This window comes from Cydia pomonella, chromosome 3 (genome assembly GCF_033807575.1).
Source record: "Cydia pomonella isolate Wapato2018A chromosome 3, ilCydPomo1, whole genome shotgun sequence".
NCBI classification, from domain to species: Eukaryota; Metazoa; Arthropoda; class Insecta; order Lepidoptera; family Tortricidae; genus Cydia; species Cydia pomonella.
This window is the reverse complement of record NC_084705.1, coordinates 1,533,311-1,561,064: the sequence shown is the minus strand read 5'-3', so window position 1 is coordinate 1,561,064 and position 27,754 is coordinate 1,533,311. Positions and strand designations below refer to the sequence as shown.

Sequence of the window (27,754 nt, the reverse complement as noted above, 5' to 3'; positions counted from 1 at the left end):
GAAAATATTCACAGGAAACTTTTACGTTTAAAATGGAAAAATTCGATTCCCACACTAAAATATGAGAAGTTTCTAAAACTTTCCATGTGTAAATTTCGCATCGAATAAAATATCTGGCCTGTTAGACCAGCTTGGTTGCATTTTTATACCGTTTGTTAATCGTGACAAGTGTCCATAGTCTATCATAACCCGCCCGCCTATTACAAAAATGTCCCAAATCTACTCAAAACCTTAAAATCAACTTTTTAATTTACTGAAATATTAAAATAACGTGTAAGTCTCCAAAGAGTTATATCCCGCATTATTTTTAAAAATAATCCCATATCTCCTCAAACCGTATAACCCTAAGCCCTCCCTGATATTGTCTGAAATATTTAAAAGAGTAGCATTAGTTGACTCTAGCTAGAGTAATGCCTAATATGCTGAAAAAACTGAAAATATCTGATAAAATTAATTGATTTGTTCCCGAAGTTACTTCACAGTTTCAAAACCATCGCAACTACAAAAAATGTCAACTCTCCCCAAACCGCTTAACCCTGGCCACCCCACAGCGGGTGCCGACGTGCGGGGAGGCTGGCGCCACCGGCGGCGTCAGGTGCCTACTCGTGTGTGCGTGAGGCGCCACAACCGCTCCGAGATTATACAGACAGACGGGTCAGACGGGTGACTCTACAGAGTCTGTTTTGTAAGTCTCTGGGAGGAAAGATCTAGTTTCATCAAACCACAGCTCTGGCGCTACCAGCGGCGTCAGTAGGTGCCACAAGCGCGCCGAGATTATACAGACAGACGGATCACTGTTTTTGAGTCTCTGAAAGGAAAGGTTTAAGTCTAGATAGTAGGTATAGACACATCAAACCAGAGGCTCTCGACGAGTGTGTACAGCTGGAATTACAGCCAGTTCTGGAGATCACAATTTGCCATGGGAGTTATAACTTCATTGTTTTAGATTTCTAAAAACTGGTAACCTGCTTTATACAGTAGACATGAATATATTCATATAATATGACTTATTAAATCGAGCCATCTAACACTATATTACAGAGAAAACTTTAAGTTTCTCTGTGATACTTCTTCTTTGGCTAGAATCACAGCCATCACCAGAAGTAGGTAAGCATAAGAATATTTATTTGGCACTCTATGCGGAATAATACTTGAACTAGCACAATTATTATTCTATATTTATTTCAAAACTATCGCCTAAATTACTTGAGTTATCACGTTTATCCTTTCTTTCCAATCCCAAATAAAAAGGAACTATAATAGAGAACTATGAGATTTAATTTCCCAAACCAAAACCAAACCAAATAATTTTATTTGTCGCAACCGGTATCCTAAATCACTAGTAGAGGTCACTACTTGTAGGCATAATTCCTTACCACAGTCGCGTCTACACATCCACTTTAATAAAATAAAACAACAGAAGAGGATGAACAATACTTATCGTATACTACAATACAATTTTAGGTAATGTTTGACCAACCGCCTCTGAGCCGGAATTACCCAAAAGGCTTTTAGAAAAAAAATGAATTAGTACTTTTCACTGAAAAACACCTAATTAAAGTGAACAATTAAGCAATAGATTCTTAAGTCACTGCGTGTAGGCATAATTCCCCACAGTCGCGTCTGCACCTGCACTACTCTCTTTCCCGCCGTCGTCCGGAATGCGCGGTAAAGACACATCAAGTTAATAAATATCGGCGCTCCTGCGCGGGTGCGGGTTCGAAACCGCGCCGGCATTTAGGCATTAGCCTGACCTAATGTCGCTTCTAGGAATACTACTCTTAGGGCTTTTTGGGTTTTCTATTACCGAAATTAGGGAATGCAATGCAATTAGAGTTTCCTAATCATCCTAATTTTGTGCCAATATTGTATACATGTACATATACATACATGTACATATTTTTACATATCACATGTTGTGTATTGTAGAAATCGAACAGTTTTCTATTAGGTTATAAAAATGAGGCTTTTATTGAAATAAATATTTATTTCCAATTTGATTCAAATTAAATTTAACGAATACGTTGGTGTCTGAGTCTGACCTACTATCAATACGTTTTCAATCCAATGTCAATAGGTTGAAGGATTTCGAAACACAACCTACGGCGAAAACCGAAATTTGCAAATGGCGGGGATCTGTCTCTCACAGAGAAAAATGCCCGCAATTGACGAGCTTAGATTTTCGCAGTTATAGCCCAGAATCGAGAACGGTAAAGTTAGTAGTTAACAGAAACCTATAAGTTTTACATTCCTATGCTCATGACAATAGAGGCACTGTTTGGAAATGACATATCTAAATTTTTATGTATATGGTTTTTTTTTATTACATCGTGAATCGTTCGTGATCTGGGTTCTAGCAGAATTATCAGTGCTTCACCCGAAAGAGTGGAGCGTATTACTGAGCTAGAACCCTTTTGTTTTGCTGCAACGCTCACAGCACTCATTACCTTTTATTGATGCTTTTTGTTCTTTATTTAATTTTTATTTATAAAATAATATTTTTGAGATTTCCATTATAGCGCAACATTACTTTTTTTTTTTTTTTTTGGTGTTGCTATTGTTTGTATTATTTTTTTGTTTAGTTGTGTGTATTGTGGCAAGCGAATAAATGGTTTATATATCTATCTATCACATATCTCAATTTAGTACCAACAATTTAATAGTATTTTGTGCAATAGATACATAATAAGGGTCCTTAAAATTCAATTCCTTACAGTCCAAGTTTGTTACAGAGGTGAATGTTTAGTTTTTATCGGCCGCGGAATAAAAAACATTAATTTTTTTTTACATAGCGTCAGCAAAGATAAAGTGTGGCAATGTCATATCAAATTTGCGAAAATGACAACCTATAGCCGGTCAAACAACTTTGTCAGTAGAAAAAGGCTCGAAATTCAAATTCCTATGTTGACGACCGGTTTGGCCTAGTATGTAGTGACCCTGCCTACGAAGCTGATGGTCCCGAGTTCAAATCCTGGTAAGGGCATGTATTTGTGTGATGAGCATGGATATTTGTTCCCGAGTCATGGGTGTTTTCTATGTATTTAAGTATTTATAAATATTTATATATTGTTTTTTTTTTTTTTATACTACTTCGGTGGCAAACAAGCATACGGCCTGCCTGATGGTAAGCAGTCTCCGTAGCCTATGTACACCTGCAACTCCAGAGGAGTTACATGCGCGTTGCCGACCCTAACCCCACCCCCCTCGTTGAGCTCTGGCAACCTTACTCACCGGCAGGAACACAACACTATGAGTAGGGTCAAGTGTTATTTGGCTGCGGTTTTCTGTAAGGTGGAGGTACTTCCCCAGTTGAGCTCTGCTCTAGATCTGGAATGACATCTGCTGTGCTGTGCCCTACCACACAAGGCGAGATGACATTCACATTGCCCATACCTCTCTTGCATTGCCCATACCTCTCTTTTCCCATACCTGTCTTGTTGTTGTCTAAGTACCCTCAACACAAGCCTTATTGAGCTTACTGTGGGACTTAGTCAATTTGTGTAATAATGTACTATATTATTTATTTATGTGACGATAACCCTTCGCGCCCACATTTTTTTAATAATGTCAAGTATCGGTACTGATAAATACGCTACTTGGCGCTAGATGTCGCTACGAAATAATCCGCGGTTCGATGCATACTGATGTATGGAGTGAGCACTCTATGCATGCCCCGAATAAGCAAGGACATACGAGGACTGGGCCTTTGGGGGCATTAGACATACGGGGACTGGACGTTCGGGCCAATGGACATACGAGTACTGGACCTTTGGGGACATTAGACATACGGGGACTGGACGTTCGGGCCAATGGACATACGAGTACTGGACCTTTGGGGACATTAGACATACGGGGACTGGACGTTCAGGGCAATGGACATTCGGGGACTGGACGTTCGGGGCAATGGACATACGGAGACTGGACGTACGGGGAATTGGACATTCGAGGCCAGAATGCCCCAGACCAGCGTAAGTGTCGTATCAAAACCGTAACGTACTCAAATCTAAGTCTTGTAAGTTTGTCAACTTGTAAGGATTTGGGGCCAGTTATTTATTTAATCTTTATTGCACAAAAGAAAACCTTATCCTCGTAAGGCCCAAGGTCCTACCTATAGGACTTATTCAGTTCGATGAAATTTAAATATTATTCAATTAGGACAGAGTTGCATTTGTTTTGTTTCGTGCAATTTTCAAACAAATAAAATCTACTGTATTCCGTGCACTATAGGTTCAAATTCCAGTGGCAAATTTTGGATTTTTCATTTCTATGGCTGGGCCTTAAGAGGTTAAAGTACAAAAGGCGGACTTAATGTCATGACTTATATGGGTGCACTACATTTTTTATAATTACTTTCAATATATTATAGTTTGATATACATTCATTTTGAATAACGTAAAAGAAGGTATACTACTATATTACCTAATCAACGACATACAATGTTATGTTATTTTTGGTATAATGGTTATAGGGTACACTTTGTCTAATATACACTGCTATAATTATTACATACTCTAAAACATTCGTTCTAACAGGTGATTTAATTTTGTTCTTTAAAAGAACCTCGGGACAGAGAAAGATCAGGTAGGTACAAATATATTAGATATTATATAATTATATGTAGGTCTCGATAGAAACAAAACACTCCCAAAGCCGAATTAGCCTAAGCTTTCGGTTTCGATTTCGGTAAAAAACATGTTTCAAACGCATACTAGTAAATATGTAAAAATGCTGAGCTCGTAATGAAATCAAATTGACGTTACTTAGGTACTTATTTCTTTTTAGGGTTCCGTAGTCAACTAGGAACCCTTATAGTTTCGCCATGTCCGTCCGTCTGTCCGAGGCTTTGCTCCGTGATCGTTAGTGCTAGAAAGCTACAATTTGGTATGGATATGTTTGGTGTGATAAAATAAAATCTAGAAAAAGTAATTTTAGGGTACCTCTCCTACACGTAAAGTGGGGATGAAATTTTATTTTTCGGTCAATCCTATACCGTGGGGTGTCATTAAAAAGGTATTTTTAAATGAATAGGGGTCTTTAACAAACACATTTTGATAAAGTAAATATTTTCTGAAATAATCGCTTAGACAGAAAAAAAATTTTTAGTCTAAAGAAATACGATCGAATTTTTCCTTTTTCGCACTCGACTTAATTGGCTTCCCATTCGCCGTCGCAGGGATCAGCATATTCTTTCTCTTCTTTTTAATGTTCTTTTTATTCCTACTTCTCCTCTTTATCTCTTACCAAAAATCAAATTTATGGCAGACGGTAGTGGCCATCGCCTTCGGTCGAGTGCCAATCTTGCACTAGCAACACCTCATCATAAATCTCGTGCGTATGGTAAATCTTTTGCGGTACGAACGGTTCAGCTTTGGAATGAGTTGCCTACCTCCTTAAGGCAATCGCGGTCCGTAGCAACGCTTACGGGGCAGTTAAAGAAGCTGTGGCTATCTGACCAGATTTAACTTATTTGTGACTATAAATATATAATTGTTGTATATAATATAGGTATTATATATATTTGTTATACTATTACTTCTATTTTTTTATTTAATTTTATTTATTTTCGCCCTCCTTTATAATTTTATTGACTTTCCTCCCCATTATTTGTCTACCATTCTTCATCAACTCTCATCTACTCAAAGGTTAACTGGAAGAAATCCCTTAAAGGGATAAGTTCGCCTTTGTACTGCTTACCCTGTGCCATATTTGTATTGTGTACAATAAAGAGTTTATACATACATACATACAAAAATATGACTTCCTCAACCAATACAACTTCAAACTTTTGAACCATGGATCAAAAAAAAAAGATTTTTTTTAAAATATACCTTATAAACATTCAATGTAAACTATGCCGAATATGATAATTGAAAAGTTTTTGAGTTATCGCAAAAAGTGTTCCCTTCATAGTAAAAAGACGTACAAGGCGATGCATCGTGACGAACAGACAGGTAACTACGGTACCCTACACTGAGCATGCCCCGACATGCTCTTGGCTGGTTTTAATTAGACTTGTACATTGTACAAACTAACTTACTATACCTTCATAATACTTCAAATCATTTACATTGTCTGTATTTTTACCGCAAATATTTGATCGATCTTAAAGAGAAGAAAGATGATTAATAAAAAGGTAAGTAAATGTTATTTCATGGTAATATAATTAGGTTACACATTTGGTAATACTTTTATATATACATAGTTGATTAGGAACTAAAACTTGGCATAGTTCCAATTTCTTTTTCAATTGGCGCCCAACTTGGGGCCAAATAACTCATTTATCCTGTTTCTATTCTTCTTACATTTTTGTCTTTAAATGAAGAAATAAAATAACAGCTTTTTAATTAATTATTTCTGTTATAGCTGGAGTCAACTGTACCCCTAGTGTAAATAAATTCGATTTCGAAACGTGACGTACGCGTTTGCGTTTAGTCTCATTTTGTATTGGATTTAGAAAGAGCGCGCCAAGCGGGACGTTTTGGAAACTCATGTCGATCAAATTTACACTAGGGGTACTGATCAAAACCATAACGGGTACTGTGGAAGTTATGTCTTCCAAAATGCTACAGTCATTTTTTCAGTTTTGAATTTGGAACATTATTTTTCAGTACATATGAGCACTTTCTGTGCATATGTCGAAACTTTAAAGAGACATGTATATGGATGATGTGTATGGAGTATTGCAGTCACCTTTGGGATGGATCCGCCAAGTATCAGCTAGCCACCCTAGATTCTATAGACAAACGCGCTAGGAAGCTTATTGGGGATGCGAAACTGGTAGAGGCTAGACTGCAGAGCCTAGAACACCGTAGAAAGGTAGCCTGTTTATCGGTATTCTACAGGATACATTTCGGGGAGTGTGCGATGGGATTACATAATCTTATCCCCCCATCTCCGTTCTGCCACCGTGGGACTAGACGCGGACTTGCGTTTCACCCTTACGTCGTTACTTTACCACTGATTCGCACTAAACGCTACGCATCCAGCTTTATCATGCGTACGGCTAAGGAGTGGAATTCACTTCCTGCAAATCTATTCCCAGTCCACTATAACTTGGACCTTTTTAAATCGAGAGTGAATAGACATCTTTTAGGTAAGCATGTTCCATCCTAGACTACATCGGCACTTTCCATCAGGTGAGATTGTGGTCAAATGCTTACCTTTTCGGAATAAAAAAAAAAAAAACATATGTACTTACTGTAAAACGTCGTACACGTACTCGTATACACGTGCGAATAGGTAATTCGCAACTGTGTCGATTTAAAACACTCCCTTCGGTCATGTTTTAATTTTTCACCACTCGTTGCGAATTTCCTATTTTCTGCACTTGTATCGTAAATAACTATTAATCCATTACATACTGAAACACACAACACACCTAACTTGTCAAAGAAAAAAGCACGAAATTAAAATTTTCTATGGGAAGTCATCTCATCGCGCCTACATTTTTAAAATTTGCCGCCTTTTTCTACTGACAAGGTCGATGTGCCAGAGTAAATAGAGTTCAACATTAGATCTGATTTTGTTCTTTAAAAGGATATCGGGACAGAGAGGGATCGGGTAGGTACAAAGTTTACTAAAATATTACAATATAAATAATAGTTATTTATTTTACAAGGGGGCAAAGTTGTTGTTTAACCGCTCGTGCTAATATTGATACCCGAGCAAGCGAAAGATTCTAAAATTGAAGGGTTTCAATGCACGAGGGTTAAACAAACTTTGCCTCCGAGTGAAACAAAATTTTTCACCACACCAACACGAGGAAACTACTAACTATGAAATACCAAAAAATTCAAATGAAATCAAATCCAAATGAAGGTAATAAAAAAATAATCATTCAAAATCATTATTTAAAAGTCAATTCTACTAGCTAACATAAGGAAACAACTCAAAATTTGCATCTGATTACTTTGCCCCGCATGTGGATAAAATGCAACTTTCTCATTCGTTTTTGAACAATCAAGAGGGCCTTTACCAGTTGGTGTGGTGAAAAAAATATTGTTAATATAATAATAAAACTACCAGTACCTTGTTTCACTCCGCATAACAGTCTATAAACATTAGAGAAAACGTCACAAACAACATCACAGTCAAAAATTCTCAACAATTTATAAACGTCCAGTTTCAGAAACGTCATTTAACAACACTAAAACTTCCAAAACATTAATTTTCCATTTGGCTTAAAGGATTGCCATTGTTCAAAAAAATAAACTTCTTACTTTTTAAATATTGTCGCGGGAAATTCGTAGTATTATAATTCAAAAATGGCGTGCGCTCCGTTCGGAAGCTGCGAGGGAAATGGCGGGAAAAGCTGTGGCAGCCGTATTTATGGAGGCGCTTGTGAATGAATGAATCCTTTGTAGAAGCTGTAAAGTTTGCGCGTTAAACAATTCGCAAGTTGTCTGTGGTCGTTGATGAGATTTGTTGCCTTGTTTTACCATATTGTTTTTATTTCGTTTGATGAAAATATTATTTGTCTGGTAAAGTTTTTATTAGAAGAGTTTTTACGCTTTTTAATTGAAGGCAGTTTGTAACTATTGAATTTGTAATATGTAAAAATATGGAGACATATTATTTCTCTTAAAATGTTCGCTAACTTTGTATCTAAATTTGTGATTAGGTACACTGTTTTCTTTTAAACAAGAATTGTTTTTGCCTTGTGTAATTTTTTTTTTAGCCTATTTGTGTGTCCCACTGCTGGGCAAAGGCCTCCCCTCTAGCTTTCCAATCCTCCCTGTGCTGAGCAAGGTCCCGCCAGTCCCGCTGAAACGCATCCAAGTCGTCCCGCCATCTCTTTCTCGGTCTGCCTCTGCCACGACTACACCGGGGATGCCAGCTAGTGGCTATTTTAGCCCATCTGTCATCATTCATCCGGCAGACATGTCCAGCCCAGTCCCACTTAAGCCTGGCGGTCATCCCAACATCGACGACACGGGTCTTGGAGCGAAGCTCTGTGTTCCTCACCCTGGAGCTTTAATCTTACGTATACAATTTTTTTTTTTAAAGTTGGTTTGTATTTAAATCGACCGTGGATTGAAAAATGAAAACAAAAGTCTCAGTTAATAAATTATGATTTAGCAAAATTTTTACAAACGATACATTGCCTGTAAAAAGCAGTAGGCGTCTTGATTTACTGGTACATACAATAAACCTATTTTCCACAACAAATGGACCACGTAATTAAGTATTTAAGTAAGTAGATATAATAGTAAGTTGGAAGACAACAAACAAGAAAGACGTAGGTGACTGGATGGCGCGGCGCCCCGGCGCCCGCCGTGCGGCGCCAACCGAATAAATCCATACAAATATCGACAAATAATTAAACAACCATATTAGAAGGGGTAGACTATTGGATATACTACTGCTGTTGAATAGTTATAATAGATTTTTTTTAATTTTCATACATAAATGGAGGAAACTTTGATTGCCGCCGCGACGTCGCGGCGTCAGTCCCGGCTTCAGCATACTTTGTATTATTGGGTTGGGTAGTTAATGTGCTGCCATAGTAATACCTATAGATATTGATGTTCAATTATTGCTCGTGTATAATGAGATTACATCTAACACGGTTTATGACTTAAAGTTATCTATAATTTTATTTTATATATATCTAAGGCTATTTAATTTAATATTTTCACTAACAAGTGGCTGAAACGCAACTGAATCTTCTTTTAGTTTTTAAAATTTTGATTATTACTTTAACATGAAAAAAAAAAATATGTAGCATAAATATTACTACCTACAAGGATATAGGACATTATTACACAATTTGACTAAGTCCCACAGTAAGCTCAATAAGGCTTGTGTTGAGGGTACTTAGACAACGATATATATAATATATAAATATTTATAAATACTTAAATACATAGAAAACACCCATGACTCAGGAACAAATATCCATGCTCATCACACGAATAAATGCCTTTACCAGGATTTGAACCCCGGACCATCGGCTTCGTAGGCAGGGTCACTACCCACTAGGCCAGACCGGTAGGATATGTATACATACATAAGAATACGGGGAAAATTTCAGGTCTCGAAAGGAAATCGTTATATTTATAACAATTTAATAAAAAATATTAAAAACCCACCTCGCTAATCATAAGAATTTTAATCATTTTGGAAAAGAGCTGATATTTTTCAAAATGCTGGATCGATTTTTATCAAACATAACTATAATATAAAAAACACCGCATCTAAATCGGTCCATCCGTTTAAGAGCTACGTTGCCACAGACAGACATTGACGTCAAACGTATGTCATCTATATTACACCCCTCTTTTTGCGTCGGGGGTTATATTAGTTTATGTGACTGCTACATAATAAAAGGCATTAATAAATAAAATACACGAGTGTGGGTTTAAGAAACGAACGAAGTGAGTTTCTTAAAAGGATCACACGAGTGTTTTAATGCCTAATCATGTACAGTTACATACACTTTTTTATCTACACACATATTATAAACTTTCTAAGATATAATCGTAACCCAAATTACAGCCAACATTGGGGCATCGTTGCTCTCTTGGCAGAACTCGCGAATATGTGGTGGCGTCACCGAATTATTTTTATCGCTCACTTTACACGAAACTTTTGCTATAGTTACTTTTAAAACAACAAAACAAATTCATTTTATACTTAAAACTAATTAAAAGATGAACTGTACATCAACTGGCGGTAAATGAAAACTTTTTCACGCATGTCATGCATCCGTAGTTTTTTTAAATTCCGAGACAATCTAGAGTCGGGGGCCTATTTCCGTATCATTCGATACAAACTAACATCCGTGATTTGTCAGAATTGTATGCAATTGACAAGTCGTCGGCAACATCAAGGGTGTGCTAGGCTTCTTGGTAGTGTTGGGTTGGCAAGAGTAGTGCCGACAACCCACCACGCAAAATAGGCGCGAAATAGGACGTCGAGTTGCGGAAACGAAGCCCGCGAATACCTATAACCTATGCAATTGACATTTAATTTGCAACAAAAAGACATCTCGACTGATACTAGAATAGAGGTACAGTGTGAGGTTCTTCAAAAAATGAGTGTACAGATTTTTAAACGCAACGCGCATGTAACATCTCTGGAGTTGCAGGCGTCTATAGGCTACAGTGACTGCTTACCATCAGGAGGACCGTATGCTTGCTTGCCACCGTCGTCGTGGTATAAAAAAAACGATACTTTTTTTTTTCAGAGATGTTCCAAATTTGAATGTCATTACCAAATCGATTTTGATGTAGTAATGAAGCAATTACAATATTATCACAGATAAGATATCACAGATTAGAAGATAAGATACATGGAAGCCGCTTAGTACACAGGTACCTACTTTAGACTTAAACTTTTAATTTCTCCGCTAGTTCCTAAACATACCCCCCTATAGCGGGGGGGGGGGAGTTATTACTTCATCAATTTTGTATGGGATTGGATTTTTCTTCTTCCAAAACCGTGTGAGGTATCAAATAAAATGTTTATACAGGGTGAAACTGTACTGTCATTTCCGAGTTGGCTAACTCTAGAACGCGCAAGTGGCCCTTAGCCATACAATATTTAAGCTATATGTCCAGAGAACTTTGTCAGTGGAAAAGGCGCGAAATTCAAATTTTCTATAGGACGATAACCTTTGACGCCTACATTATTTTATGACGCTCATTTTTACTGACGTAAATGGCTTGACGGACTTTATTAAGTACTTACTTTAAAGAAGCTTTTGTAATTGGCTGCATCAACTTTTTCTGGCAGAAAAATTTGACCTACTTTGACTAAGAGTGATAAAAAAAGATTCGGATTCTATGTAATTATTTTATTCTTATTTGGTAGCGTGACCCAGGGGACAAAGCTGACCCCCACACTTTTGTATGAAAATAAGGGTTCTTCCACTGGGTCACCCAATGCTTCTTAGAAAAATTTGACGTATTTTTATTTCTGCCGGATCTGGCATATACAGGGCGTCCCAAGACTATGGGACATTAAGGGAAAGTACCTTAAATATCGTAAATAGGATATTTTGCTGAAAGAAGACTTTATTTTATTTTTAAAAGTAAGTAATATAGCATTCAAAAATTGCTTACTTTTTCTAGGAATTAAACCGAATCTTGAAATTTTAATTAAAAATTTTACTCTATTCATTTCTTTTGCGATATCATATTTCTTTCAATTGGCATCATAAAAATACAGGTTGTTTTTTTTTCACATTTGTTTCGGTTCGATTTCCAGACAAAGTAACTTATTTTTTTTTAAATCTTTGAATGCAGTATTACTCAGGTTTGAAAATAAAATAAAGTCTCCTTTTAGCAGAATATCCTATGTCTTATATTTAAGGTACTTTCCCTTGATGTCCCATAGTCTTGGGACGCCCTGTATACTAAGTATCTTATTTCATTTTGACTATGTTAACACTTACAAAAGTTGAACTAATAATGATTAAGGGTAATTCTTGCAATAGACAAGTAAAACTTGATTCACTCAATTATTAAATTGTCCCAAAATTCAAATATGGAATACCTATGTCAAACGAAGACTGCATGCTTACAAATCTTATAAGCGTGTAAAAAACAGAGCTGCGAAGTCAGAGCATTTGACAAATAGCGCTACTAACTGCTATGATAGTATTTATGATCGATAGCATCATGTCAAGCGACGAAGAAAACAGCGAACAGCGGTGACCGAACGGCGCGGCCGCGCGGAGCCGGCGCGCCCGCCGCCGCCACCGAAGGCGCCCCGTTCGGATTACACTATAACAGGTAGTAAGTGTATTAATAAATATGCAGTAGTAGAACAATACAAATTCTCTCGGCGCGCGGGCTCGAATACTTTCTCGCTCGCACAGTATTGCGTCACGCCGGCCAGCCACCGAGGAGCACCGAGCGCGCACGACGATCGCCGACCGGACCGAATAAAAGCCGCAGTCCGCGCTGCATCAACTCAAGCTCGGGACTTGCCCCGATCCCTCCTACACCAGTAGCAGAGCAAGCACAACACACATCGGATACAGCCTCACCAGCACGCCGCACACGCCAGCTAAGCTACCGGTCGCCTTCAACACGACCCCGAAACCTGACCCCGCTCAAACGGTATCACCAGGCTAGGGGTCGTGGGGTTGGGTAACCATTGGTAGCGAAGAGCTGGCCTACACCAGCCACACACACCGTCCCCCAAAAGACGGCCAACTGACCTCCCCACCGGTCGGTGGGGAGCGACCCGCGACAGCCGCCGCAGCCGGCAGGCGGAAGCGGCCCCTCATACCCCCCTGACGGGGGGTATCGAACGACATCCAGTCCATCAACTCAATTAGCTAGCGACTGCCTTAGAGATAGGTACACCTCTGTCCTTTGGCTAGTCTCTATAGGTCGGGAGTACGATAGCCCACTTGCAGTCTTCTCCCTGACCTCCCTAGGTTTTAGCTAGTGCCTCGGCGATAGGTTCCCAACTGTCCCTTGGCTCATTTCAACGGGAGTAGGTGTGCCCAACTTTGCCGCCTACTCGCGTGTTTAATTTAGCTAGGGTGAATTCTGTTATGTATGAAAGCAAATGCTCATAAATGTAAAGTATCTTGTCAGTAAAAGTATTGTTGACATTGGAGTTTGGTATCTACCCCCCACATCACCCTACAGTAGTATATTAATTATACATATATAAAATAGTATTTTATTTGGGTACTGTATATGTACTTAGTAGTCATTTATTAGGTTTGTAAGTTGTTTGCAATAGTTCTAAACAAATACTTTCTTACTTATCTCCTAGCAATTTTTTACTTCTCTGTTTTGCCTTATCCTGCTAGGCGACCCAAGAACGCTCTTTTGACGTTTCGTTCGTTTTGACTTTCGAAACTTTCGATACTCATTCATTCTCTCAAAGTGGCCCCTATGGTTGAGAATGCCATTAGGTGTACATTTTTATATTGTATAACAAAGCTTAAATAAATATATATTAATCGTATGATAGCATAATTAAGCGGCGAAGAAACGGAACCAGCGTTGGCCGGACGGCACTGCCGCACGGAGCCGGACGGTTCGGATTATAAAATTAATATTTCTGTTTCTGATAAGCCCTTTAAAAACTAGATTTATCTCTTTACAATCCTGTCGGAATATAGGTACAACACCTATAAAGAGAGAAGATTCCTCATTCGCGGAAATTGGTATAGATATTTTAGTATTAGTCCGCCATTTATATATTATTATTACTTTTTTATACATTATTGTCATCATTTCAAGCAGCGAATAAAACAGAAATAAAATGCAACATGGAAAAAAGACATTCTTAGCTTAGATTAAATAAGTTTTTGGCAAGTGTATAACATTTTTGGTACAAGCTTTTATGACTGAACATTTCTTTCCACAGGCAACTAATACATCATTTTATCACAGCGGTTCCATGTCCACCTCATGTCTTTATCATCAAATCAGTTCCATGTCATCATAATTTTGCATTGTCATCCGATTTAAAAATCCGATTACTCCGATCCGCGAATCCGATCCGATTTACTTTGCCGATTTATGCAAAATTTCAGCTGAACTCGGAAATCGAAAAGTGGGTCAAATATAGCTTTCAAGATTTGACCCACACTAACATAAATACTAACAGGGCAAGTTTAATAAAAGCTTCTAAAAAGACGGTTGTAAAGAGTATCCGAACGCCCAGTTGCATCCGCCATCCGCCGCGCCGGCGGAGTCGCACGCCTGAAAAATTATCATCTCCGGCCGGACCGGGCCCTTACGTTACGACAGTTACGAGTCTTACGAGTTACGTAACTTATAAATACCTCTCTTTACTAAATAATGCGGCTGGTTTAGTGGTTTGCTACTACCATAGGCAAGGGTAGGTATACTTAGCTGATATGTAACCGAGTACAATCTGAAAAATTATCATCTCCGGCCGGGCCGGGCCATTACGATGGTTTCGACTTACGTAACGTATAAATACCACTCTGTACTAAATGATACGTAGTAGCAGGTTGTCTGGAAGAGGTCGCTTAGCGATAAGACCGCCTGTTGTCTGCCTCTACATTTAATAAATTGTTTATTTTCTTTTCTTGTTTTTTTTTTACTGAGGTGTGCCGGTATTCTATCTATAGATAACCAGTATTTTGTGCCATGAGTTGATGTTGTTGTGTTTGACGACCGGTCTGGCCTAGTGGGTAGTGACCCTGCCTATGAAGCCGATGGTCCCGGGTTCAAATCCTGGTAAGGGCATTTATTCGTGTGATGAGCATGGATATTTGTTCCTGAGTCATGGGTGTTTTCTATGTATTTAAGTATTTATAATTATTTATATATTATATATATCGTTGTTTAAGTACCCTCAACACAAGCCTTATTGAGCTTACTGTGGGACTTAGTCAATTTGTGTAATAATATCCTATAATATTTATTTATTTATTTATATATTTTATTTATGAGCTGTTGTTTTGGCAACAAACTATAGAAGCGGAGCTTCAATCTCACGACCGAACCTTTGCTACTGAGTTACCTGTTAAATATTACAAATCAAATCCAATGAACGCTATCAATTATCATTCAAAATCATTAGTTAAAAGTTAATTCTACCAGCCAAGATGAGGAAACAAAAACAATTAAAAATTGGCATCAATTTACTTTGCCCTCTAGGGAATAAAATACTACTTTTTCGTCATAAAGAGAGCCTACGTGGTGTGTTGAAAAATTGCCTTTTCACCAATGAATCTACTCACTCAATTTCACGGAACTTGTTAGAGAAATTTAATACGACCTGAAGATAAGAACGGTCTAACATACGAAAACATTTTTGCAACGCCTGAAACGCTGCAGTCATACTTCGCGCTCGTTCGGTCAAAAAAACAGGATGAACCATAATTAAAGATCTAATATGACTATCACAATAAATACAAAATACAAATAATTTTATTGAAAACAGTATAAGTACAGTGTTAGCACTTAAAGACTAAGGATTAAGGACAATGGCCGTTGCAAACCAAAGGCGGGGGCAAAAACCCAATAAATCATAATTTAAGTGAGGTGTCGTCGAGATGTTCTTGCATCCAATCCATATATATTAATACCTACGTACAGACCAGCGGTGGCAGCATGGATCCATTTTTATCACTTGTCACTATACCCGTCACTTTTGCGCTTTCATACTTGTTAGAACGTGACAGACATGGTGACAAATGATAAAGAGCCGACCATCTTAGCCCTACTGGTCATAAATATGTATACAATTTATCACCATTTTTAGGGTTCCGTACCCAAAGGGTCAAACGGGACCCTATTACTGAGACTTCGCTGTCCGTCCGTCCGTCCGTCTGTCGCGGTACATGGTACAGAACTCTTCGTGCGCGAGTCCGACTCGCACTTGCCCGGTTTTTTTAAGTCCAGATTATTCTAGTGTAAGCTAGGTAACCCATTGATCGACTTGAATTTTGGAAAACATATTTTCCAAATAATGTGTAGACCTCTACTGTGAAAGTATTTTTATTTTGCTATTCAAATCCATAGGGTCTGGACCCGGGCACGTCTTTAAACTACGTCCAAAAGAGAGGTATGGGCATTGTGAATGTCATCTCGCTTTTTGTGGTAGGCTGGTAGGGCACAGCACAGCAGATGTCATTCCAGATCTAGAGCAGAGCCCAACTGGGGAAGTACCTCAACCTTACAGAAAACCGCAGCCAAATAATACTAGACCCTACTCATAGTGTTGTGTTGCTGCCGGTGAGTAAGGTTGCCAGAGCTCAGCGAGGGTGCGGAGTATTAGGGTCGGCAACGCGCATGTAACTCTGGAGTTGCAGGCGTACATAGGCTACGGACACTGCTTACCACCAGGCGGGCCGTATTCTTGTTTGCCACCGACGTAGTATAAAACACTAGGGGCGTGAAAATGGGCTTGAAAGTTTTTAACCCACATATGTAAAGCCAGCAGGAAGCCTATTCGAACTTGACATCAAAATGAATTCTGTTCGATATCATTACAAATGCGTCTCTCTTGTACCATTACATGAATTTAATCAGACGTGCCACCGCCACCACCATTGACCACAAAAATATATCATTTATACAGGGTGATTCATGAGACGTGAGCAGGACTAAGCCTACACAGTCAGTAAATGTTAATGAACCGTTCATCATCATATTTAATTAAAACAATCTCGCTTTATTTCTGTTATTTAACTTTTTGGGAAGGACAAATTTGATAATCTACAATCATGGACACCCTACAACACTTAATTAAGAAAGATAAAACCTCTTTAACCGTTATGACAGCAGTTTGATTATGAAGAAAACAAAATGTCACACTTGAGTGAGATGCGATTTTTCAAAAGTAACCAGACTCCAATGATATTCAATTTGTCACTTGTTATGAATAAAACAAAGAGGGTGACCATACATGGCGTAAATAAATTAAAACATTTTTTTTGAACAGTAAAAAATAAAAGAACGTTAATCTCACAAATACTGGTACGAAACAGTTGCTTATAACTTACTGAATGCTCAAGCTTGATCCTGCTCACGTCTCCTGAATCATCCTGTATATAAAAAAATATATTTGAATTGGCCTCCTGGTCTTGGTAACAAGACACACTCTGTTTCTCACTATCTGTTTTTAGTATTAACTGTAAAGTTTTGATCTTATTTTCATTCAACCTTAAAGATCGGTCACGCTGACTAGTGCCATGAGATGGGATAACGATAAGTTCTGGTTTACATAAGTTCTCATTTAGATATCGTTTGTATGTCGTATAATTGACAGAAGCAGCTCGATCGGGCAACCACTGGCACTTTGGCGTTAGAAATATCGTAGATAGATCTTATTGGGATCACAATCAAAATAAACGTCAATTTTGACCTCCCGTTTAGTTATCGACCTTTTAAAGATCTTTCCAAGATCTTAAACGTGTCTTAATCATTCTTCGAATCGGGCTGTTCTACGCAAACCAAATCGTGGACGGAAGCTAGTCTATCTGAAAACAAGTTGACTGTAGGTGTTACATGATTAATAAACGATCTGCGTTGATTTACGACCCAGAACTGGCGACTCACGCGCATACATTGTCGGTTATCGGATTCTGATGCGAAATTTATAACGGACATTAGGAACTTCGACGATTTGAATAAAACAAACAGCTGAGCAATTTGTTGAAAGAAGTGGGTCACAATTCAAACGCTTGTGTATAATCATGTTCCTAGTGTTTGTCCTAGCGGCATGCATTAAATAGTGTTTTTTTCTATTCGTCGACCATAATGGTTGAATTTAGATATGTATACCAAACTATTATTGCATACTTTTGAAGTATGGGCTCGCTATAATATTCATTTCGATACGCTGTAGTCAACTAACTATAAAAAAAAAACAATCACGTGCCGCCGCGCTCTCATGGAAAAGACTAAACGGGCGACAAATAGTCGCGCGTTTATGTCTTTTCTACTACAGTTTTGTCTACTGATTATTCACCAACCATTACCAATTTTCAAAAACACGGCTAAGTATAAACTTCAGTAGTATTTCTTGAGATCTTGAGGGTACTTTCAAATAACAATTTAAGTATATTGGACTAATAGAGGTTAATAATAATAATAAATAATAATTTAGCCTATATACGTCCCACTGCTGGGCACAGGCCTCCTCTCATGCGCGAGAGGGCTCGGGCTATAGTCCCCACGCTAGCCCAATGCAGATTGGGAACTTCACATACACCTTTGAACTTCTTCGCAGATGTATGCAGGTTTCCTCACGATGTTTTCCTTCACCGAAAAGCTAGTGGTAAATATCAGATGATATTTCGTACATAAGTTCCGAAAAACTCATTGGTACGAGCCAGGATTTGAACCCACGACCTCCGGATTGAAAGTCGGACGTCATATCCACTCGGCCACCACCGCTTTAATAGAGGTTAATATTAAATAAAAAATCAAGTGACATGTTAGAGACAGCCTGTCTCAGAAAGTCTGTAGGTAAACACATATTGGGTAAGAAAAAAACATGATGCTCATACAAAGACAGGACTAACAGTCATAAGTGTCTTGTTTACTTGTCAATGACTGTCCCAAACTTGAAGGGGAATCGATAAGGCTCCCCTAAACAGTGTCACCATTGCTATGCAATCCAAACACTCAAAAACTATTGGGCAGTGCGGTGTGGCTGGAGAACGAGCGGGGCGCCTAGCGGGGAGACATTGTGACGACTAACAAAAAGGGATACTGAAAGCAAGTATTCTACTCGTAATACCAAGTCTGAACGGGAATCTTATGGAAATTTTAATAGGAGTAAAGTAAAGTAAGTAAAGGTTTACAATTTGACATAAGTGGTTGGAGCTTCCTTTTAGGTGAATGAACCTGTATCAGGATGCCCCGCTCCTCCATAACAGGAGTATAAATAGGAGTAGCAGAGAAAACGCTGTTGTCGTTTGTACTTTTCATAGTGTAATTTATACTTCTAAAATTAAGTGCCACGTCAAAACGGTAGACCAGGTGTCTTGTTATTCCCCACCAAAGCTTGGCAGACAACAATGAAACTGACTATAAATTACGTAGATGGTTTTTGGTATTTTATCAGCAATCTGTTGTTAAGGCATGTTTTTAACTTCGTCGCATTGCGTATGTCCTGTCCCTCATGGACGCACGTGTGTGGTTGTCATATATCATATCATTGCTTCAGCAGCTGCTGCATTGAAACAGTCGAGTACGAAACTTCTTTTTTTTGAGATTTTTAAGCAGCACTTTTCGCCTAAGCTGGCGTTGTCCTTATCGCACTAGTTTTAGGAGCCGCTTCCGTTAGCGAGACGGATATATTTACCTAAAATATTGAAATCTCAGCTTCCGTATCCTCTTAATAAATCCTGTACATTTAAGTCATAATGAGTATTGTGATGTGCACAAAATATAAAATTCGCTCGCGATATCCGCCGCTAGTTCCCTGGCCTAGAGGCGCGGCCGCCGCACCGGACCGGCGTCGGTGTTAAACTTGGAGATGTAAAATGTCCCCAATTTCAGAGAATATAATATCGGATTGGACCATGTAAAAACGCTAGTTCCTCGCTAGTTCCGTGGCCTCGTGGCGCGGCCGCCGTACCGGCGCGCCGCGCCGACCGGCGTCGGCGCCGCCGCGGCGTGCGTTTTATTATAAACACGCGTTACTGAATGGTTACAGATAACATCTTATATACAGTGTCGACTTACAATGTCTTAGAGGAATGACATTTTAATTAATCTTTTCAGGGGAACACAGTTTATATTACCTAGTCGTCGCCCGATAAGATTTAATAACAATACCTATAGCACTGTACCAAGGAGAACATTCCGAATTAGCAAAATTTCTACAGGAAAACCAAACAATAAAAGCATGTCAAGAAGATGGCTTCATTAGATATTTCCTCTGCCTGTACAAATTATAAAACAAAGTCCCCCGCCGCGTCTGTCTGTATGTTCGCGATAAACTCAAAAACTACTAAACGGATTTGCATGCAGTTTTCACCTATCAATAAAGTGATTCTCGAGGAAGTTTTAGGTGACTAATTTGTTAAGATTTTATGTAACCAGTGCGAAGGCGGGGTGGGTCGCTAGTTCTTAATAGTACCTACTTTTTTGAAAAATTCCTAAAAAAATATTTTTGTGAATGGAAATTTTCTTAAAATTATTGTGCAACTTTTCAGAAACCTCCGGGAATGTTTCTGCATTTTTGAGAAAAAAAATTGCATTTTGATAGAATTTAACTAATTCTACAAGCAGTGTACGTACTTGAAAATGTGCACTCCCCGCGTACCTAATAGAACAGTTATTATGTCGAAGAAGTATGACGTCGCAGTGAAAGTATAATATATGATAATAATACATATAATGATCCAAATTTTAGTTCAAATGGAAAACTTTTTGAAGTTCACCACTAACGCAATTGGCCCCTATTATAATCATTATCACAATATTCGCAATGCATCGGGAGCCGTCGAGAATTGGGATTTGGGGGACAACCTGCAGCGACCGGCGCCCGCCGAGGCGGCGCGGGCCGAGGGCCCGGCGCCTCCAGCCCCGGTGTTGCCTCATTGATGATCACTAAAGGGATTTTTTTTAATTTCCTAAATAAGTATCAGTTTGAGTGGCCAAGTTAATACAAATCTACAAGGTAGTTGTAATCATTAAGGGGCAGTTAAAGAAGCTGTGGCCATCTGACCAGATTTAACTTATTTGTGACTATAAATATATAATTATTGTATATAATATAGGTATTCTATACATATATTTGTTATACTATTACTTCTATTCTTTTTTTCTTATTTAATTTTTTTTTTCGCCCTCTTTTATAATTTTATTGACTTTCTTCTAGTCTATTGTACTCAGTGTTATATTTGTCTACCATTCTTCATCAACTATCTACTCAAAGGTTAACTGGAAGAAATCCCTTAAAGGGATAAGTTCGCCTTTGTACTGCTTATCCTGTGCCATATTTATATTTTGTCTTTTGTACAATAAAGAGTTTATACATACATACATACATACTAACAATGCATCGTGGATTGGGGGACAAGCTGCAGCAGCCGGCGCCCGCCGAGGCGGCGCGGGCCGAGGGCCTCCGGCCCGGTGTTGTCAGGTTGATGATACCCACTTAGGCTTAGAATGCACTGCGATTAATTTCTTGCGGTTTCAGACCCGCTATAAAGTGTTATGTACCTACGGCATGCTCCATAAGGGCACGCACTTGCAAGAAAGAAACCGCAAGAAATTAGACTTAAACCGCAAGAAATTAACCGCGGAGCGTTCTAAGCCTGAAACTTTAACCAACAGAGAACTGACTTCGTAATATAGCCGTAGCCGTAGCTATATTACGAACTGGCCCCATACAGGGCAAAACATCTCGGATGCCCGAGAGACCTGGGATTCAAACCCAGGACCAGGGTACCCACCAGACCGGTCGTCTGTAATACATGCTGTTGCTTTACGAGAGTAGTTAAAGCACACGAAACTTAATAAAATTGCTTTCTTCCTAAGTTTGTTATAAAACTCAGGCTTAGCAGGAATACCAGCTATTTTCCGTATTTTCTTTCCTGGTTAAATAATATTCTTACATATATGTGTATTATATTTGTGTACAACTTCCTTTAATTCAAAGAATCAGTCTATATATGTGTACGCATTCTTCTGACCTTTCTATTTTATCATAAGAACATTACACAACTTCACAAAACTCAACAATGTCGAAAGTTTGCCTGGTCTGGCAACTCTGACACGTTGTTTTGGTCACCGTTGGCCCGAAGGCCAAATGGCGCGGACAGGAATTAGCTCGCAAACAAGCATGGACTGCCTAATGAGGCACAATACGTTTTATAAGCTTTCATCTGTCTTCACTTGTTTTGTTATTTTTCACCACACCACAGATCATATAATACTAGTAACCACACCAACTGGTAAAGCCCTCTTGATTGTTCATAAACGAATGAGAAAGTTAAAGTGTAATTTTTTTAAGAGATGATTTTTTTAAATTTTTCTCTTGTAAATTACAATCTACAGGTAGAAAGACGTGTAATAGCAGTCGGTTTTTAGGGTTCCGTAGCCAAATGGCAAAAAACGGAACCCTTATAGATTCGTCATGTCCGTCTGTCTGTCCGTTTATGTCACAGCCACTTTTTTCCGAAACTATAAGAGCTATATTGTTCAAACTTGGTAAATAGATGTATTCTATGAACCGCATTAAGATTTTTACACAAAAATAGAAAAAAAAAACAGTAAATTTTGGGGGTTCCCCATACTTAGAACTGAAACTCAAAAAATCTTTTTTCATCAAACCCGTGTGGGGTATCTATGGATATTAGGTCTTTAATAATGATATTGAGGTTTCTAATATATATATTTTTTTCTAAACTGAATAGTTTGCGCGAGAGACACTTATAAAGTGAAATAATGTGTGTCCCCCCCTGTAACTTCTAAAATAACAGAATGAAAAAATCTAAAAAAAATATACGATATACATTACCATGCAAACTTCCACCGAAAATTGGTTTGATCGAGATCTAGTAAGTAGTTTTTTTAATACGTCATAAATGGTACGGAACCCTTCATGGGCGAGTCCGACTCGCATTTGGCCGCTTTTTTTGAAATGAAAACTTCTTTAGCGGCGCTGTGCACTTTTTGTGATGGGGAAAAAATGTTAAACTCGCGTTTCCCTCCTCCACTCCGATGGCGTTTGTTGTTCGAAAATTTGCATTCAGAGGTAGGTAGCTAACGTGTAAGCTTTGAACAACGAAAATTATCATATATCACACATATAATTATCACATAACTTTAGACTGTTTAAATGATTTTCGAGCCTAGTACATGGGGTCCGTAGCCCCATGACTAGGCTAGGCCCGTAGATATGTCTGTAGCTTACCTGTCTAGTTAAATAATTGTAATAGGTACACATCTGGCATCTGGGTAAAGTAAGACACTATGTTGGCGCCCGTGTATTTGGTCGACGGCGCGCCGGCCCGCCGCCGCCGCCGCGGGTTGCCTGCGTAGGGCACTAGAGATAGCGGGTAGCGCTTCTTAAGATAAGAGGCAACAGGAGTGGTCATTTCTCCATACAAACATACTCGACTGTTTCCTCCATGGTTTTTGAAGCTAGAGCAGATTATTATTATTAATATCTGTGTTTTGCTTTTTTGATATTTTTGTTTCTTAAGGCGCTAGTGCACTTCAAATATTCGCAAAAACGGCCTTATTTACTAACCCGACAAGAGAAGCGTGATAATCAAAACTGACATAATTAGCCTAAAAAGCAAAACAGTCTGACACAGATAATTTCATTACCATTTAGATCTCAAAAATTCGTTACATTTGGCTAAGTTTTGGAGGAGGAAACAGTCGAGTACGAAACATCGTTTTTTGAGATTTTTACGTAGTATTTTTCGCCTAACCTGGCATTGTCCTTATCGCACTAGTTTTAGGAGCCGCTTCCGATAGCGAGGCGGATATAGTCATCTAAAATAACTCTCAGCCCCCCCATAATAGAGAAAGAAATCAACGTGAATTAGGAGATGTACGCGTCAGGGTTCTGAAGTTTCGGCTCTATGTATTTTTTGGAAATAATAGTTTATAACATTAAACAAAACAGTAACAGTTTCAGTTGAAACAAATAGTGAGATCGGATTTTTTATTGCCTTGGGTAAATTTACACTCTGGACGCGGAAAATTGAAACCGTTTGAAGAATGAGCCATGTTTACTCTGTTAACAGTGATAGCCTAAAAAAGTTGGTTAGGACTCTTAGAGCCGTCTTAATTTGAAGCGAATACCGCAAACATTGGATTGAGATATTTTTTTTATGTTTTCTAGCAAGAATCTGATGTGTTATTTTATGAAATTAATTGCGCGCCCATAATTGTTTTTAATTGTCAAATCGGTGCAAACTTAGTGTGAACGGACTCTACCTGTTATAAAATTTACCAATTTAAGACAGATTTGTGTGTACCTTTTAAATGTAGCATGCCAATGCGTATGACTCCAGAGTACCTACCCCGAACCACGTTCGACGTGTTGCCTCTCTGTCGCTCTTGTAAATTCGTACGTAAGTGTGATAGGGAGGCAACACGTCGAAAGTGGTTCGCGGTAGACCCTCAGTTGTAGCTTTTCGTTATAGAGTGAAACATGGAGAGAAATTTTTGACTTAAGAACGTGACTAAGCCGTGAAACATGTTGAAAAAAAACTCACATTTTATTCCTTTTCCCGCAACCACCCGTACCTTGGGCCACCCCCACAGCCCCACTAATGATTGCTCATGATTTATTTGGGAGCCTTTTTTTATAGCCCACGATTTCGGGGGTCCGCGCCGAGCCACGGCGGCGCGCTGCCGACTATTGTCTTTGTACAGGGGGACAATAACGTTACAGCAAACTAGGGTTTAATTACGTTATCAAAAAGGTTGGCTGCTGATATAAAACGACAAAAAAAGTAGTGCTTCTGCGATTTGGAAATGTATTGTCCTGGTACTTGAGTAAAACTGTCGTATCTGTAGTGGTCGAAATCGTACTTATGCGCCGTTTAACTTTGTTAATCTCAGTAGCTACCTATAGTTAAATTATTATATTAATGTTATTTTATTTCCTCAATATATACTTTATTACCCAACGTATTTATTTAGTCTAAACATTAAACCTACCTTCACATATGTCATAGTATCATACAGTATAATCTTATAAATATATCCACAAACAAACATATATATTGCATACCTATATTATTTTCTACACAAACTAAAATAGTCTTAGCCATACAGTTTCCGACAAGCAGCAAGCAAATTCGTATTGTACGAAGGGTCGGCCTGAAAACCAGCGTTGTAGTAGGTAAGCCTGCTGCAACACATGCTGAGGTTCGCTCCTTTTTAGCATCATAATTTAAAGTTTTTATATCTACATATAAACATTCATTTGTGCCTACTTTAGTCTAATTCTAAGGCTTGTAATGTTTTGTAGCATTGCCTGTAAACATATTTCAATGTGGTGTTAAATACAAATTTTCTATGTCTATGTATTAATCAGGTGGGGTAACATGGATTATTTTCCTTAGGGCAGGAGAAACAGTAGAATCTGAGTAGACTAACTTTTAACAAACTTGGCTCTGAGAATGCATGTAGGGATATATATATATAATGAGAAATGAATGCCTCAGATTCTGTGAGGTGATAGATGCAATGCCTATCTGTGGAAGGGTAATTATTGACAATAATCTGTAATTATTATTATTATTTTATGTATTTATTAAGAAACAAACAGACTTATACAAAAAGAGTAAATAAATGTATAATGTTTTAAGTTTAGACCTATAGGTTTCCTATTATAGAACTTTACAATGAAAAACAGCGAGTAACTTATTAATAAACAATCTATACATATACCTCAAACAAGTGACTTTTAAAAAGTTTTCTATCGGTGATTGTTATTTGTTATAATTTATATGTATGTTTGTTATATGTTAATTTTAAGTTTCATGGCGCATTGGATTCGTCCGTAAGGTCATGGAAACATATTAAAAAAAACATATCCCTATAAGGGATATAATTAAGCTATAATCCACACTTGACGTACTGTACCGCTTGGCGTGAAAACTTAACACGGGCCGACTCTAAATCCCCTTATCCCCTACAAGTGTGTATTTTGTGTTGGTTGTTTGTCACGACGCCAGTAGCTCTTGTCTGTATATGATAAGAAGATCCTAGTTGAATTTTTAGTTATATAAAATACAAACCTTTTTCTAGGACGACTTTTTCTGCTCTGTACGTACAGCACAACCGCAGCTTTTTCAGTTTCGGTTAATAATTTAATTAAGAGCGGAGAATGGCTTGGCAATCCTAACCGAAAACGTAAGTGAATTTTTGATGTAAATTCCATTTCGGGAGAAAACAGTTTCCACTAACTAAACTTAAAGTTTTTAATCACATTTTTCTATAAGTAGGTACATTAGTTTTATAAAAACTATGTATTATTTTTTAAAGCGAAACCTTTATAATCCTAGAATATATTATGCTGCAGCGATCACCATGAAAATCAAAGTGATTTGCTAAGATTTAGTTAGTGAAAACCGTTTTCTCCCAAAATGGAAATTTCATCAAAAATGCGCGTTCTTACGGTCGGTTAGGATCGCAAAGCTATTCTTCCCTGTTTTTCTTGTCGTTTAGATACTAATGGCCCGATTCGAACAATGATTAAGACACGTTTAAGATCTTTAAAAGATCGGTAACTAAACGACATGTCAAAATTGACGTTTATTTCGATTCCGCTGTGATCCCAATAAGATCTATCTACGATATTTCTAACGTCAAAGTGACATTGGTTGCCCGAATCGAACTGCGTCTGTCAATTATACGACATACAAACGATATCTAAATGAGAACTTATTTAAACCAGAACTTATCGTTATCTTATCTTTATCGTATCTCTTTCTTCGAATCGGGCCGTAAGTCAAGTTTGGTATCATTTTCAAAGACCCCCCGTGAGTGATCTGTCGATACCCCCCGTCAGGGGGGTATGAGGGGCCGCTACCGCCTCACGGCTGCGGCGGCTGTCGCGGGTCGCTTCCCCACCGACTGGTGGGGTGGTCATATGGCCGTCGTTTTGGGGACGGTGTGGGTAGCTGGTGTAGGCCAGCTCTTCGCTACCGATCGTTATCCAACCCCACGGTTAGGGGCCTGGTGATACCGTTTGAGCGGGGCCAGGTTATGGAGCCGCGGAGAAGGCGACCGGCAGCTTAGCTGGCGTGTGTGGCGTGCTGGATCCGAGTGTGGTGTGGTGAGCAGTGCTAGACAGCTACTGCTGGTGTAGAAGGGCTCGGGGCAAGTCCCGAGCCCACCTCTCCGGAGGTCTGGTGGTGTGATGCGGCGCGATGTCCCGAAGATGGTCCAGGCCGGCGTTGTCCGCGCGGTCAAACATGACCCGCGCGAGACGCTCGATGAACTCCTCCAGGCCGCGCCACTTCAGTGTCTTTTTCAAAGATGTAGATAGTAGACCATACCATATCTAAATCGCTTCGTAATATTAATATTAATAGCAATGGCAAATAAGACAATACAGCACTGTGTACTATCTTGTTTGTCATTACTTAAGAATCACTATTACTATATCTGTTTATACCTATTAAACTTATTTCTTAATAAATTACTTTACTTTTACTGTATTGTGTTTTTAAATTTAGTAGTACGCTGCTTACTTTTGGCAGTGCGAGTCTCGTTCAGGCAACATTTTATTGTATGTACAATACGTTGGATTGCCTTACACGACATCAATGAACATACTTTCTGTAGGTAGGTACCTACGACCACACGGTCGA

At 38.6% G+C, this 27,754-nt stretch overlaps 1 long non-coding RNA gene across 1 annotated transcript in view; it reads left to right on the top strand.

The window, feature by feature from the left end:
* Positions 1 to 27,754, top strand: part of LOC133515749 (uncharacterized) — a 182,562-nt gene that overhangs the window by 97,256 nt on the left and 57,552 nt on the right. The window lies entirely within an intron of this gene.